Below are 17,838 nucleotides of genomic sequence, written 5' to 3' on the forward strand. Positions count from 1 at the left end.
ATATTCCTGCGACGTATCCCTCCATCATATTGCTGCATCATATCCCTGCATCATATCACTCCATCATATCCCTGCATCATATCCCTGCATCAAATCCCTGCATCATATCTCTCCATCATATCCCTCCATCATATTCCTACATCATATCCCTGCATCATATCCCTCCATCATATCCCTGCATCATATCCCTGCATCATATACCTGCATCACATCTCTCCATCTTATCCCTCCATCTTATCCCTTCATCATATCCCTCCATCATATCCCTGCTTCAAGTCCCCCATCATATCCCTCCATCAAATCCCTCCAAATTATCCCTGCATCGTAACCCTGCATCAGATCCATCTATCATATCACTCCATCAAATCCCTCCATCATATCCCTGCATCATATCACTACATCATATCCCTCCATCATATTCCTCCACCACATTCCTCCATCATATCCCTCCATCATATCCCTGCAACATATCCCTCCATCATATCCTTCCATCATATCCCTCCATCATAACCCTCCATCATATCCCTGCATCATATCCCTCCATCATATCCCTCCAACATATCCCTCCATCATATCCCTCAATCATATCCCTGCAACATATCCCTCCATCATATCCCTCCATCATTTCCCTGCAACATATCCCTCCATTATATCCCTCCATCATATCCCTGCATCATATCAATCAATCACATCCCTCCATCATATCCCTGCAACATATCCCTGAATCATATCCCTCCATCATATCACTGCATTATATCCCTCCATCATATCCCTGCATCATATACATCCATCATATCCCTCCACCATATCCCTCCATCAGATCCCTCCATCTTATCCCTGCATCATATCCCTCCATCATATCCCTCCACCATATCCCTCCATCATATCCCTGCATCATATCCCTCCATGATATCCCTCCACGATATCCATGCATCATATCCCTCCAACATATACCTCCATCATATCCCTCTATCCTATCCCTCCATCATATCCCAGCATCATATCCCTTCATCATATCCCTGCATCATATCCCTGCATCATATCCCTCCATCATATCCCTCCATCATATGACTCCACCATATCACTCCATCATATTGCTGCATCCTGTCCCTGCATCACATCCCTCCATCATATCCCTCCATCATATGCCTCCAGCATATCCCTCGATCAAATCGCTCCATCTCATCCCTCCATCATATCCTTCCATCATATTCCTGCGACATATCTCTCCATCATATTGCTGCATCATATCCCTGCATCATATCACTCCATCATATTCCTGCATCATATCCCTGCCTCATATCCCTCCATCATATCCTTCCACCATATCTATGCATCATATCCATCCATCATATCCCTCCATCATATCCCTCCATCATAACGCTGATAATATCCATGCATCATATCCCTGCCACCATATCCATGCATCATATCCCTCCATCATATCCTTTCACCATATCCATGCATCATATCCCTCCATCATATCCCCCCATCATATCCCTCCATCATATCCCTGATCATATCCATGCATCATATCACAGCCACATATCCCGCCATCATATCCCTCCACCATATCCATGCATCATATCCCTCCATCATATCCCTGCTTCAAATCCCTCCATCATATCCCTCCATCAAATCACTCCATCATATCCCTGCATCGTATCTCTGCATCTAATCCCTCCATCATATCACTCCATCAAATCCCTCCATCATATCCCTGCATCATAGCACTCCATCATATCCCTCCATCATATCCCTGCATCATATCCCTCCATCATATCTCTCCATCATATTCCTCCACCATATTCCTCCATCACATCCCTACTTCATATCCCTGCAACATATCCCTCCATCATATCCCCCCACCATATCCCTCCATCATATACCTCCATCATATCGCTGCAATATATCCGTCCATCATATCCCTCCACCATATCCATCCATCATATCCCTCCATCATATCCCTCCATCATATCCCTCCATCGTGTCCCTGAATCAAATCCCTGCATCATATCCCTGCCACATATCCCTCCATCATATCCCTCCACCATATCCATGCATCATATCCCTCCATCAAATCCCTCCATCATATCCCTCCATCATATCCCTCCATCATATCCCAGCATTATATCACATCATCATATCCCTCCATCATATCCCTCCATCATATCCCTGCATCATATCCCTCCATCATATCCTCCCACCATGTCCCTCCATCATATACCTCCATCATATCGCTGCAACATATCCCTCCATCATATCCCTGCAACATATACCTCCATCATATCCCTCCATCATATCCCTGCATAATATCCCTCCATCATATCCCTGCATCATATACATCCATCATATCCCTCCACCATATCCCTCCATCAGATCCCTCCATCTTATCCCTGCATCATATCCCTCCATCATATCCCTCCACCATATCCCTCCATCATATCCCTGCATCATATCCCTCCATGATATCCCTCCACGATATCCATGCATCATATCCCTCCAACATATACCTCCATCATATCCCTCTATCATATCCCTCCATCATATCCCAGCATCATATCCCTTCATCATATCCCTGCATCATATCCCTGCATCAAATCCCTCCATCATATCCCTCCATCATATGACTCCACCATATCACTCCATCATATTGCTGCATCCTATCACTGCATCATATCCCTCCATCATATCCCTCCATCATATGCCTCCACCATATCCCTCGATCAAATCCCTCCATCTCATCCCTCCATCATATCCTTCCATCATATTCCTGCGACATATCCCTCCATCATATTGCTGCATCATATCCCTGCATCATATCACTCCATCATATTCCTGCATCATATCCCTGCCTCATATCCCTCCATCATGTCCTTCCACCATATCTATGCATCATATCCATCCATCATATCCCTCCATCATATCCCTCCATCATAACCCTGATCATATCCCTGCATCATATCCCTGCCACATATCCCACCATCATATCCCTCCACCATATCCATGCATCATATACCTCCATCATATCCTTCCACCATATCCATGCATCATATCCCTCCATCATATCCCTGCTTCAAATCCCTCCATCATATCCCTCCATCAAATCACTCCATCATATCCCTGCATCGTATCCCTGCATCTAATCCCTCCATCATATCACTCCATCAAATCCCTCCATCATATCCCTGCATCACAGCACCCCATCATATCCCTCCATCGTATCCCTGCATCATATCCCTCCATCATATCTCTCCATCATATTTCTCCACCATTTTCCTCCGTCATATCCCTACTTCATATCTCTGCAACATATCCCTCCATCATAACCCCCCACCATATCCCTCCATCATATACCTCCATCATATCGCTGCAACATATCCGTCCATCATATCCCTCCACCATATCCATCCATCATATCCCTCCATCATATCCCTCCATCATATCCCTCCATCGTATCCCTGAATCATATCCCTGCATCATATCCCTGCCACATATCCCTCCATCATATCCCTCCACCATATCCATGCATCATATCACTCCATCAAATCCCACCATCATATCCCTCCATTATATCCCTCCATCATATCCCAGCATCATATCCCTTCATCATATCCCTCCATCATACCCCTGAACCATATCCCGGCATCATATCCCAGCCACATATCCCGCCATCATATCCCTCCACCATATCCATGCATCATTTCCCTCCATCATATCCTTCCACCATATCCATGCATCATATCTCTCCATCATATCCCTGCTTCAAATCCCTCCATCATATCCCTCCATCAAATCACTCCATCATATCCCTGCATCGTATCCCTGCATTTAATCCCTCCATCATATCACTCCATCAAATCCCTCCATCATATCCCTCCTCATAGCTCTCCCTCATATCCCTCCATCATATCCCTGCATCATATCCCTCCATCATATCTCTCCATCATATTCCTCCTCCATATTCCTCCATCATATCCCTCCTTCATATCCCTGCAACATATCCCTCCATCATATCCCTCCATCATATCCGTCCATCATGTCCCTCCATCATATCCCTCCATCATATCCCGTCATCATATCCCTCCATCATATCCCCCCACCATATCCCTCCATCATATACCTCCATCATATGGCTGCAACATATCCGTCCATCATATCCCTCCACCATATCCATCCATCATATCCTTCCATCATATCCCTCCATCATATCCCTCCATCGTATCGCTGAATCATATCCCTGCATGTATCCCTGCCACATATCCCTCCATCATATCCCTCCACCATATCCATGCATCATATCCCTCCATCAAATCCCTCCATCATATCCCTCCATCATGTCCCCCCATCATAACCCCCCACCATATCCCTCCATCATATACCTCCATCATGTCGCTGCAACATATCCGTCCATCATATCCCTCCACCATATCCATGCATCATATCCCTCCATCATATCCCTCCATCGTATCCCTGAATCATATCCCTGCATCATATCCCTGCCACATATCCCTCCATCATATCCCTCCACCATATCCATGCATCATATCACTCCATCAAATCCCCCCATCATATCCCTCCATTATATCCCTCCATCATATCCCAGCATCATATCCCTTCATCATATCCCTCCATTATATCGCTCCACCATATCCATGCATCATATCCCTCCATCAAATCCCTCCATCATATCCTTCCATCATGTCCCTCCATCATATCCCCAAACCACATCCCTCCATCAGATACCTCCATCATATCGCTGCAACATATCCGTCCATCATATCCATGCAACATATCCCTCCATCATATCCCTCCATCATATCCCTCCATCGTATCCCTGAATCATATCCCTGCATCATATCCCTGCCACATATCCCTCCATCATAATCCTCCACCATATCCATGCATCATATCCCTCCATCAAATCCCTCCATCATATCCCTCCATCATATCCCTCCATCATATCCCAGCATCATATCCCTTCATCATATCCCTGCATCATATCCCTGCATCATATCCCTCCATCATATCCCTCCATCATATCCCTCCACCATATCCCTCCATTATATTGCTGCATCTTATCCCTGCATCATATCCCTCCACCATATCCCTCCATCATATGCCTCCACCATATCCCTCCATCATATATCTCCATCACATCCCTCCATCATATCCCTCCATCATATTCCTGCGACATATCCCTCCATCATATTGCTGCATCATATCCCTGCATCATGTCACTCCATCAAATCCCTGCATCATATCCCTGCATCAAATCCCTGCATCATATCCCTGCATCATATCCCTGCATCATGTACCTGCATCACATCTCTCCACCTCATCGCTGCATCTTATCCCTTCATCATATCCCTCCATCATATCCCTGCTTCAAGTCCCTCCATCATATCCCTCCATCATATTCCTCCACCATATTCCTCCATCATATCCCTCCATCATATCCCTGCAACATATCCCTCCATCATATCCCTCCATGATATCCCTCCATCATATCCCTCCATCATATCCCTGCATCATATCCCTGCATCATATCCCTGCATCATATACCTGCATCACATCTCTCCATCTTATCCCTGCAACTTATCCCTTCATCATATTCCACCATCATATCACCCCTTCATATCCCTGCAACATATCCCTCCATCATATCACTCCATCATATCCCTGCATCATATCCCTCCATCATATCCCTCCAACATATCCCTCCATCATATACCTCCATCATATCGCTCCAACATATGCGTCCATCATATCCCTCTACCATATCCATGCATCATATCCCTCCATCATATCCCCCATTATATCCCTCCATCGTATCCCTGAATCATATCCCTGCATCATATCCCTGCCACATATCCCTCCATCATATCCCTCCACCATATCCATGCATCATATCCCTCCATCAAATCCCTCCATCATATCCCTCCATCATATCCCTCCATCATATCCCAGCATCATATCCCTTCATCACATCCCTGCATCATATCACTGCATCATATCCCTGCATCATATCACTCCATCATATCCCTCCATCATATGCTTCCACCATATCCCTCCATCATATTGCTGCGTCTTATCCCTGCATCATATCCCTCCATCATATCCCTCCATCATATGCCTCCACCATATCCCTCCATCATATCCCTCCATCATATCCTTCCATCATATCCGTCCATCATATTCCTGTGACATATCCCTCCATCATATTGCTGCATCGTATCCCTGCATCATATCACTCCATCATATCCCTGCATCATAACCCTGCATCAAATCCCTGCATCATATCACTCCATCATATCCCTCCATCATATCCCTCCATCATATCCCTGCATCACATCCCTGCATCATATACCTGCATCACATCTCTCCATCTTATCCCTCCATCTTATCCCTTCTTCATATCCCTGCCACATATCCCTGCATCATATCCCTCCATCATATCCCTCCATCATATGCCTCCACCATATCCGTCCATGATATTGCTGCATCTTATGCCTGCATCATATAACTCCATCATATCCCTCCATCATATGCCTCCACCATATCCCTCCATCATATCCCTCCAGCATATCCCTCCATCATATCCCTCCATCATATTCCTGCTACATACCCCTCCATCATATTGCTGCATCGTATCCCTGCATCAAATCCCTGCATCATATCCCTCCATCATATCCCTCCATCATATCCCTCCATCATATCCCTCCATCATATCCCTGCATCACATCCCTCCATCATATCCCTCCAACATATCCCTCCATCATATCCCTCAATCATATCCCTGCAGCATATCCCTCCATCATATCCCTCCATCATATCCCAGCAACTTTTCCCTCCATTATATCCCTCCATCATATCCCTGCATCGTATCCCTTCATCATATCCCTCCATCATATCCCTGCAACATAACCCTCCATCATATTCCTCCATCATATCCCTGCATCATATCCCTCCATCATATCACTGCATCATATACATCCATCATATCACTCCACCATATCCCTCCATCAGATCCCTCCATCTTATCCCTGCATCATATCCCTCCATCATATCCCTCCATCATATCTCTCCATCATATCCCTGCATCATACCCCTCCATGATTTCCCTCCATCATATCCCTCCATCATATCGCTGCATCATATCCCTGCATCATATCCCTGCCACATATCCCTCCATCATCTCCCTCCACCATATCCATGCATCATATCCCTCCATCATATCCCTGCATCATATCCCTCCATCATATCCCTCCATCATATCTCTCCATCATATCCCTCCATCATATCCCTGAATCATATCCCTGCATCATATCCCTGCCACATATCCCTCCATCATATCCCTCCATCATATCCCTCCATCATATCCCTCCATCATATACCTGCATCATATCCCTGCATCATAACCCTGCATCACATCCCTGCTTCAAATCGCTCCATCATATCCCTCCATCAAATCCCACCATCATTTCCCTGCATCGTATCCCTGCATCTAATCCCTCCATCATATCACTCCATCAAATCCCTCCATCATATCCCTGCATCATAGCACTCCATCATATCCCTCCATCATATCCCTGCATCATATCCCTCCAAATTATCCCTCCATCATATTCCTCCAGCATATTCCTCCATCATATCCCTCCTTCATATCCCTGCAACATATCCCTCCATCATATCCCTCCAGCGTATCCCTCCATCATGTCCCTCCATCATATCCCTCCATCATATCCCTCCATCATATCCCTGCATCATATCCCTCCATCATATCCCTCCACCATATCCCTCCATCATATCCCTCCATCATATCCCACCAACATATCCCTCCATCATATCCCTGAATCATATCCCTGCATCATATCCATGCCACATATCCCTCCATCATATCCCTCCACCATATCCATGCATCATATCCATGCATCATATCTCTCCATCAAACCCCTCCATCATATCCCTCCATCATATCCCTCCATCATATCCCAGCATCATATCCCTTCATCATATCCCTGCATCATATCCCTGCATCATATCCCTCCATCATATCCCTCCATCATATGCCTCCACCATATCCCACCATCATATTCCTGCGACATATCCCTCCATCATATTGCTGCATCATATCTCTGCATCATATCACTCCATCATATCCCTGCATCATAACCCTGCATCAAATCCCTGCATCATATCCCTCCATCATATCCCTCCATCATATCCCTCCATCATATCCCTGCATCATATCCCTCCATCATATCCCTGCATCATATCCCTGCATCATATACCTGCATCACATCTCTCCATCTTATCCCGCCATATTATCCCTTCATCATATCCCTGCATCATATCCCTGCTTCAAGTCCCTCCATCATATCCCTCCATCAAATCCCTCCATCATATCCCTGCATCGTATCCCTGCAACAAATCCCTCCATCATATCACTCCATCAAATCCCTCCATCATATCCCTGCATCATATCGCCACATCATATCCCTCCATCATATCCCTGCATCATATCCCTCCATCATGTCCCTCCATCATATTCCTCCACGATATTCCTCCATCATATCCCTCCATCATACCCCTGCAACATATCCCTCCATCATATCCATCCATCATATCCCTCCATCATATCCCTCCATCATATCCATGCATCATATCCCTCCATCATAGCCTTCCACCATATCCATGCATCATATCCCTCCATCATATCCCTGCTTCAAATCCCTCCATAATATCCCTCCATCAAATCCCTCCATCACATCCCTGCATCGTATCCCTGCATCTAATCCCTCCATCATATCACTCCATCAAATCCCTCCATCATATCCCTGCATCATAGCACTCCATCATATGCCTCCATCATATTCCTCCACCATATTCCTCCATTATATCCCTCCATCATATCCCTGCATCATATCCCTTCATCATATCCCTCCATCATATCCATGCATCATATCCCTCCATCATAGCCTTCCACCATATCCATGCATCATATCCCTCCATCATATCCCTGCTTCAAATCCCTCCATAATATCCCTCCATCAAATCCCTCCATCACATCCCTGCATCGTATCCCTGCATCTAATCCCTCCATCATATCACTCCATCAAATCCCTCCATCATATCCCTGCATCATAGCACTCCATCATATGCCTCCATCATATTCCTCCACCATATTCCTCCATCATATCCCTCCTTCATATCCCTCCATCATATCCCTCCATCATATCCCTCCATCATGTCCCTCCATCATATCCCTCCATCATATACCACCATCATATCGCTGCAACATATCCGTCCATCATATCCCTCCACCATATCCATGCATCATATCCCTCCATCATATCCCTCCATCATATCCCTCCATCGTATCCCTCCATCATATCCATGCATCATATCCCTCCATCATATCCCTCCATCATATCCCTCCATTGTATCCCTCCTTCATATCCCTGCAACATATCCCTCCATCATATCCCTCCATCATATCCCTCCATCATGTCCCTCCATCATATCCGTCCATCATATACCACCATCATATCGCTGCAACATATCCGTCCATCATATCACTCCACCATATCCATGCATCATATCCCTCCATCAAATCCCTCCATCATATCCCTCCATCATATCCCTCCATCATATCCCAGCATCATATCCCTTCATCATATCCCTGCATCATATCCCTGCGTCATATCCCTCCATCATATCCCTCCATCATATGCCTCCAACATATCCCTCCATCATATTGCTGCATCTTATCCCTGCAAGATATCGCTCCATCATATCCCTGCATCATATCCCTGCATCAAATCCCTGCATCATATCCCTCCATCATATCCCTCCATCATATCCCTACATCATATACCTGCATCATTTCCATCCATCATATCCCGACATCATATCCCTGCATCATATCCCTCCATCATATCCCTGCATCATATCCCTGCATCATATACCTGCATCACATCTCTCCATCTTATCCCTCCATCTTATCCCTTCATCATTCCCTCCATCATATCCCTGCTTCAAGTCTCTCCCTCATATCCCTCCATCAAATCCCTCCATCATATCCCTGCATCATATCCCTGCATCAAATCCCTCCATCATATCACTCCATCAAATCCCTCCATCATATCCTTGCATCATATCAATACATCATATCCCTCCATCATATCCCTGCATCATATCCCTCCATCATATCCCTCCATCGTATTCCTCCACCATATTCCTCCATCATATCCCTCCATCATATCCCTGCAACATATCCCTCCATCATATCCCTCCATCATATCCCTCCATCATATCCCTCCATCATATCCCTGCATCATATCCCTCCATCATATCCCTACAACATATCCCTCCATCAAATCCCTCAATCATATCCCTGCAACATATCCCTCCGTCATATCCCTCCATCATATCCCTCCATCAAGTCCCTCCATCATATCCCTCCATCATATCCCTCCATCATATCACTCCATCATATCCCAGCATCATATCCCTTCATCATATCCCTGCAACATATCCCTGCATCATATCCCTCCATCATATCCCTCCATCATATGCCTCCACCATATCTCTCCATCATATTGCTGCATCTTATCCCTGCATCATATCCCTCCATCATATCCCTCCATCATATGCCTCCACCATATCCCTCCATCATATATCTCCATCATATCCCTCCATCATATCCCTCCATCATATTCCTGCGACATATCCCTCCATCATAATACTGCATCATATCCCTGCATCATGTCACTCCATCAAATCCCTGCATCATATCCCTGCATCAAATCCCTGCATCATATCCCTGCATCATATCCCTGCATCATATACCTGCATCACATCTCTCCATCTTATCCCTGCATCTTATCCCTTCATCATATTCCTCCATCATATCACTCCTTCATATCCCTGCAACATATCCCTCCATCATATCCCTCCATCATATGCCTCCACCATATCCCTCCATCATATCCCTCCATCATATCCTTCCATCATATCCCTCCATCATATTCCTGTGACATATCCCTCCATCAAATTGCTGCATCGTATCCCTGCATCATATCACTCCATCATATCCCTGCATCATAACCCTGCATCAAATCCCTGCATCATATCACTCCATCATATCCCTCCATCATATCCCTCCATCATATCCCTGCATCACATCCCTGCATCATATACCTGCATCACATCTCTCCATCTTATCCCTCCATCTTATCCCTTCTTCATATCCCTGCCACATATCCCTGCATCATATCCCTCCATCATATCCCTCCATCATATGCCTCCACCATATCCGTCCATCATATTGCTGCATCTTATACCTGCTTCATATACCTCCATCATATCCCTCCATCATAGGCCTCCACCATATCCCTCCATCATATCCCTCCATCATATCCCTCCATCATATTCCTCCATCATATTCCTGCTACATATCCCTCCATCATATTGCTGCATCGTATCCCTGCATCATATCACTCCATCATATCCCTGCATCATAACCCTGCATCAAATCCCTGCATCATATCCCTCCATCATATCCCTCCATCATATCCCTCCATCATATCCCTGCATCATATCCCTCCATCATATCCCCGCATCATATCCCTGCATCATATACCTGCATCACATCTCTCCATCTTATCCCTCCATCTTATCCTTTCATCATATCCCTTCATCATATCCCTGCTTCAAGTCCCTCCATCATGTCCCTCCATCATATCCCTCCATCATATACCACCATCATATCGCTGCAACATATCCGTCCATCATATCACTCCACCATATCCATGCATCATATCCCTTCATCATATCCCTGCATTATATCCCTGCATCATATCCCTCCATCATATCCCTCCATCATATGCCTCCAACATATCCCTCCATCATATTGCTGCATCTTATCCCTGCAAGATATCGCTCCATCATATCCCTGCATCATATCCCTGCATCAAATCCCTGCATCATATCCCTCCATCATATCCCTCCATCATATCCCTACATCATATACCTGCATCATTTCCATCCATCATATCCCTACATCATATCCCTGCATCATATCCCTCCATCATATCCCTGCATCATATCCCTGCATCATATACCTGCATCACATCTCTCCATCTTATCCCTCCATCTTATCCCTTCATCATTCCCTCCATCATATCCCTGCTTCAAGTCTCTCCCTCATATCCCTCCATCAAATCCCTCCATCATATCCCTGCATCGTATCCCTGCATCAAATCCCTCCATCATATCACTCCATCAAATCCCTCCATCATATCCTTGCATCATATCAATACATCATATCCCTCCATCATATCCCTGCATCATATCCCTCCATCATATCCCTCCATCGTATTCCTCCACCATATTCCTCCATCATATCCCTCCATCATATCCCTGCAACATATCCCTCCATCATATCCCTCCATCATATCCCTCCATCATATCCCTCCATGATATCCCTGCATCATATCCCTCCATCATATCCCTACAACATATCCCTCCATCATATCCCTCAATCATATCCCTGCAAGATATCCCTGCATCATATCCCTCCATCATATCCCTCCATCATATGCCTCCACCGTATCTCTCCATCATATTGCTGCATCTTATCCCTGCATCATATCCCTCCATCATATCCCTCCATCATATGCCTCCACCATATCCCTCCATCATATATCTCCATCATATCCCTCCATCATATCCCTCCATCATATTCCTGCGACATATCCCTCCATCATAATACTGCATCATATCCCTGCATCATGTCACTCCATCAAATCCCTGCACCATATCCCTGCATCAAATCCCTGCATCATATCACTGCATCATATCCCTGCATCATATACCTGCATCACATCTCTCCATCTTATCCCTGCATCTTATCCCTTCATCATATTCCTCCATCATATCACTCCTTCATATCCCTGCAACATATCCCTCCATCATATCCCTCCATCATATGCCTCCACCATATCCCTCCATCATATCCCTCCATCATATCCTTCCATCATATCCCTCCATCATATTCCTGTGACATATCCCTCCATCAAATTGCTGCATCGTATCCCTGCATCATATCACTCCATCATATCCCTGCATCATAACCCTGCATCAAATCCCTGCATCATATCACTCCATCATATCCCTCCATCACATCCCTCCATCATATCCCTGCATCATATACCTGCATCATATCCTTGCATCACATCACTCCATCCTATCCCTCCATCTTATCCGTTCATCATATCCCTCCATCATATCCCTGCTTCAAATCCCTCCATCATATCCCTGCATCATATCCCTCCATCATATCCCTGCATCATATACTTGCATCATATCCCTGCATCACATCCCTCCATCTTATCCCTCCATCATATCCGGTCATCATATCCCTCCATCAGATCCCTCCATCATATGACTCCACCATATCCGTCCATCATATTGCAGCATCTTATCCCTGCATCATATCCCTCCATCATATCCCTCCATCATATGCCTCCCCCATATCCCTCCATCAAATCCCTCCATCATATCCCTCCATCATATCCCTCCATCATATTCCTGCGACATATCCCTCCATCATATTGCTGCATCATATCCCTGCCTCATATCCCTCCATCATATCCTTCCACCATATCCATGCATCACATCCCTCCATCATATCCCTCCATCATATCCCCCCATCATATCCCTGATCATATCCCTGCATCATGTCCCTGCCACAGATCCTGCCATCATATCCCTCCACCATATCCATGCATCATATCCCTCCATCATATCCTTCCACCATATCCATGCATCATATCCCTCCATCATATCGCTCCATCATATCCCTCAATCATATCCCTGCATCATATACCTGCATCATATCCCTGCATCACATCCCTCCATCTTATCCCTCCATCTTATCCCTTCATCATATCCCTCCATCGTATCCCTGCATCAAATCACTCCATCATATCACTCCATCAAATCCCTCCATCATATCCCTGCATCATATCACTCCATCATATCCCTCCAACATATCCCTGCATCATATCACTCCATCAAAACCCTCCATCATATCCCTGCATCATATCACTCCATCATATCCCTCCATCATATCCCTACATCATATCCCACCATCATATCCCTCTATCATATTCCTCCACCATATCCCTCCATCATATCCCTGCAACATATCCCTCCATCATATCCCTCCACCATATCCATGCATCATATTCCTCCAACATATCCCTCCATCATATCCCTCCATCATATCCCTCCATCATATTCCTGCGACATATCCCTCCATCATATTGCTGCATCATATCCCAGCATCATATCACTCCATCATATCCCTGCATCATATCCCTGCATCATATCTCTGCATCATATCCCTCCATCATATCGCTCCATCACATCCCTCCATCATATCCCTGCATCATATACCTGCATCATATCCTTGCATCACATCCCTCCATCCTATCCCTCCATCTTATCCGTTCATCATATCCCTCCATCATATCCCTGCTTCAAATCCCTCCATCATATCCCTGCATCATATCCCTCCATCATATCCCTGCATCATATACTTGCATCATATCCCTGCATCACATCCCTCCATCTTATCCCTCCATCTCATCCGGTCATCATATCCCTCCATCATATCCCTGCTTCAAATCCCACCATCATATCTCTCCATCAAATCCCTCCATCATATCCCTGCATCATATACCTGCATCATATCCCTGCATCACATCCCTCCATCTTATCCCTACATCTTATCCGGTCATCATATCCCTCCATCATATCCCTGCTTCAAATCCCTCCATCATATCCCTCCATCAAATCCCTCCATCATATCCCTGCATCGTATCCCTGCATCAAATCACTCCGTCATATCACTCCATCAAATCCCTCCATCATATGACTCCACCATATCCGTCCATCATATTGCAGCATCTTATCCCTGCATCATATCCCTCCATCATATCCCTCCATCATATGCCTCCCCCATATCCCTCCATCAAATCCCTCCATCATATCCCTCCATCATATCCCTCCATCATATTCCTGCGACATATCCCTCCATCATATTGCTGCATCATATCACTGCATCATATCACTCCATCACATTCCCGCATCATATCCCTGCCTCATATCCCTCCATCATATCCTTCCACCATATCCATGCATCACATCCCTCCATCATATCCCTCCATCATATCCCTCCATCATATCCCTGATCATATCCCTGCATCATGTCCCTGCCACAGATCCTGCCATCATATCCCTCCACCATATCCATGCATCATATCCCTCCATCATATCCTTCCACCATATCCATGCATCATATCCCTCCATCATATCGCTCCATCATATCCCTCAATCATATCCCTGCATCATATACCTGCATCATATCCCTGCATCACATCCCTCCATCTTATCCCTCCATCTTATCCCTTCATCATATCCCTCCATCGTATCCCTGCATCAAATCACTCCATCATATCACTCCATCAAATCCCTCCATCATATCCCTGCATCATATCACTCCATCATATCCCTCCAACATATCCCTGCATCATATCAATCCATCAAATCCCTCCATCATATCCCTGCATCATATCACTCCATCATATCCCTCCATCATATCCCTACATCATATCCCACCATCATATCCCTCTATCATATTCCTCCACCATATCCCTCCATCATATCCCTGCAACATATCCCTCCATCATATCCCTCCACCATATCCATGCATCATATTCCTCCATCATATCCCTCCATCATATCCCTCCATCATATCCCTCCATCATATTCCTGCGACATATCCCTCCATCATATTGCTGCATCATATCCCAGCATCATATCACTCCATCATATCCCTGCATCATATCCCTGCATCATATCTCTGCATCATATCCCTCCATCATATCGCTCCATCACATCCCTCCATCATATCCCTGCATCATATACCTGCATCATATCCTTGCATCACATCCCTCCATCCTATCCCTCCATCTTATCCGTTCATCATATCCCTCCATCATATCACTGCTTCAAATCCCTCCATCATATCCCTGCATCATATCCCTCAATCATATCCCTGCATCATATACTTGCATCATATCCCTGCATCACATCCCTCCATCTTATCCCTCCATCTCATCCGGTCATCATATCCCTCCATCATATCCCTGCTTCAAATCCCTCCATCATATCCCTCCATCAAATCCCTCCATCATATCCCTGCATCATATACCTGCATCATATCCCTGCATCACATCCCTCCATCTTATCCCTCCATCTTATCCGGTCATCATATCCCTCCATCATATCCCTGCATCAAATCACTCCATCATATCACTCCATCAAATCCCTCCATCATATCCCTGCATCATATCACTCCACCATATCCCTCCATCATATCCCTGCAACATATCCCTCCATCATATCACTCCACCATCTCCATGCATCATATTCCTCCATCATATCCCTCCATCATATCCCTCCATCATATCCCTCCATCATATCCCAGCATCATATCCCTCCACCATATCCATGCATCATATACCACCATCATATCCCTCCATCATATCCCTCCATCATATCCCTCCATCACATCCCAGCATCATATCCATTCATCATATCCCTGCATCATATCCCTGCATCATATCCCTCCACCATATCCCTTCATCATATTTCTACATCTTATCTCTGCATCATATCCCTCCATCAAATCCCTCCATCATATTCCTGCGACATATCCCTCTATCATATTGCTGCATCATATCCCAGCATCATATCACTCCATCATATCCCTGCATCATATCCCTGCATCATATCCCTGCATCATATCCCTCCATCATATCGCTCCATCATATCCCTCCATCATATCCCTGCATCATATACCTGCATCATATCCCTGCATCACATCCCTCTATCTTATCCCTCCATCTTATCCATTCATCATATCCCTCCATCATATCCCTGCTTCAAATCCCTCCATCATATCCCTCCATCATATCCCTCCATCATATCCCTGCATCATATACCTTCATCATATCCCTGCATCACATCCCTCCATCTTATCCCGCCGTCTTATCCGGTCATCATATCCCTCCATCATATCCCTGCTTCAAATCCCTCCATCATATCCCTCCATCAAATCCCTCCATCATATCCCAGCATCATATCCCTTCATCATATCCCTGCATCATATCCCTCCATCATATCCCTCCATCATATCCCTCCATCATATCCCTCCATCATATCCCAGCATCATATCCCTTCATCATATCACTGCATCATATCCCTGCATCATATCCCTCCACCATATCCCTCCATCATATTTCTACATCTTATCCCTGCATCATATCCCTCCATCATATCCCTCCATCATATGCCTCCACCATATCCCTCCATCATATCCCTCCATCATATCACTCCATCATATCCCTCCATCATATTCCTGTGACATATCCCTCCATCATATTGCTGCATCATATCCCAGCATCATATCACTCCAACATATCCCTCCATCATATCCCTGCATCATATACCTGCATCATATCCCTGCATCACATCCCTCCATCTTATCCCTCCATCTTATCCGGTCATCATATCCCTCCATCATATCCCTGCTTCAAATCCCTCCATCATATCCCTCCATCAAATCCCTCCATCATATCCCTGCATCATATACCTGCATCATATCCCTGCATCACATCCCTCCAGCTTATCCCTCCATCTTATCCGGTCATCATATCCCTCCATCATATCCCTGCTTCAAATCCCTCCATCATATCCCTCCAT

Source organism: Somniosus microcephalus, chromosome 1, assembly GCF_052327205.1.
Source record: "Somniosus microcephalus isolate GS21.2 chromosome 1, FLI_Smic_1.0, whole genome shotgun sequence".
In the NCBI taxonomy this organism is placed as follows: Eukaryota; Metazoa; Chordata; class Chondrichthyes; order Squaliformes; family Somniosidae; genus Somniosus; species Somniosus microcephalus.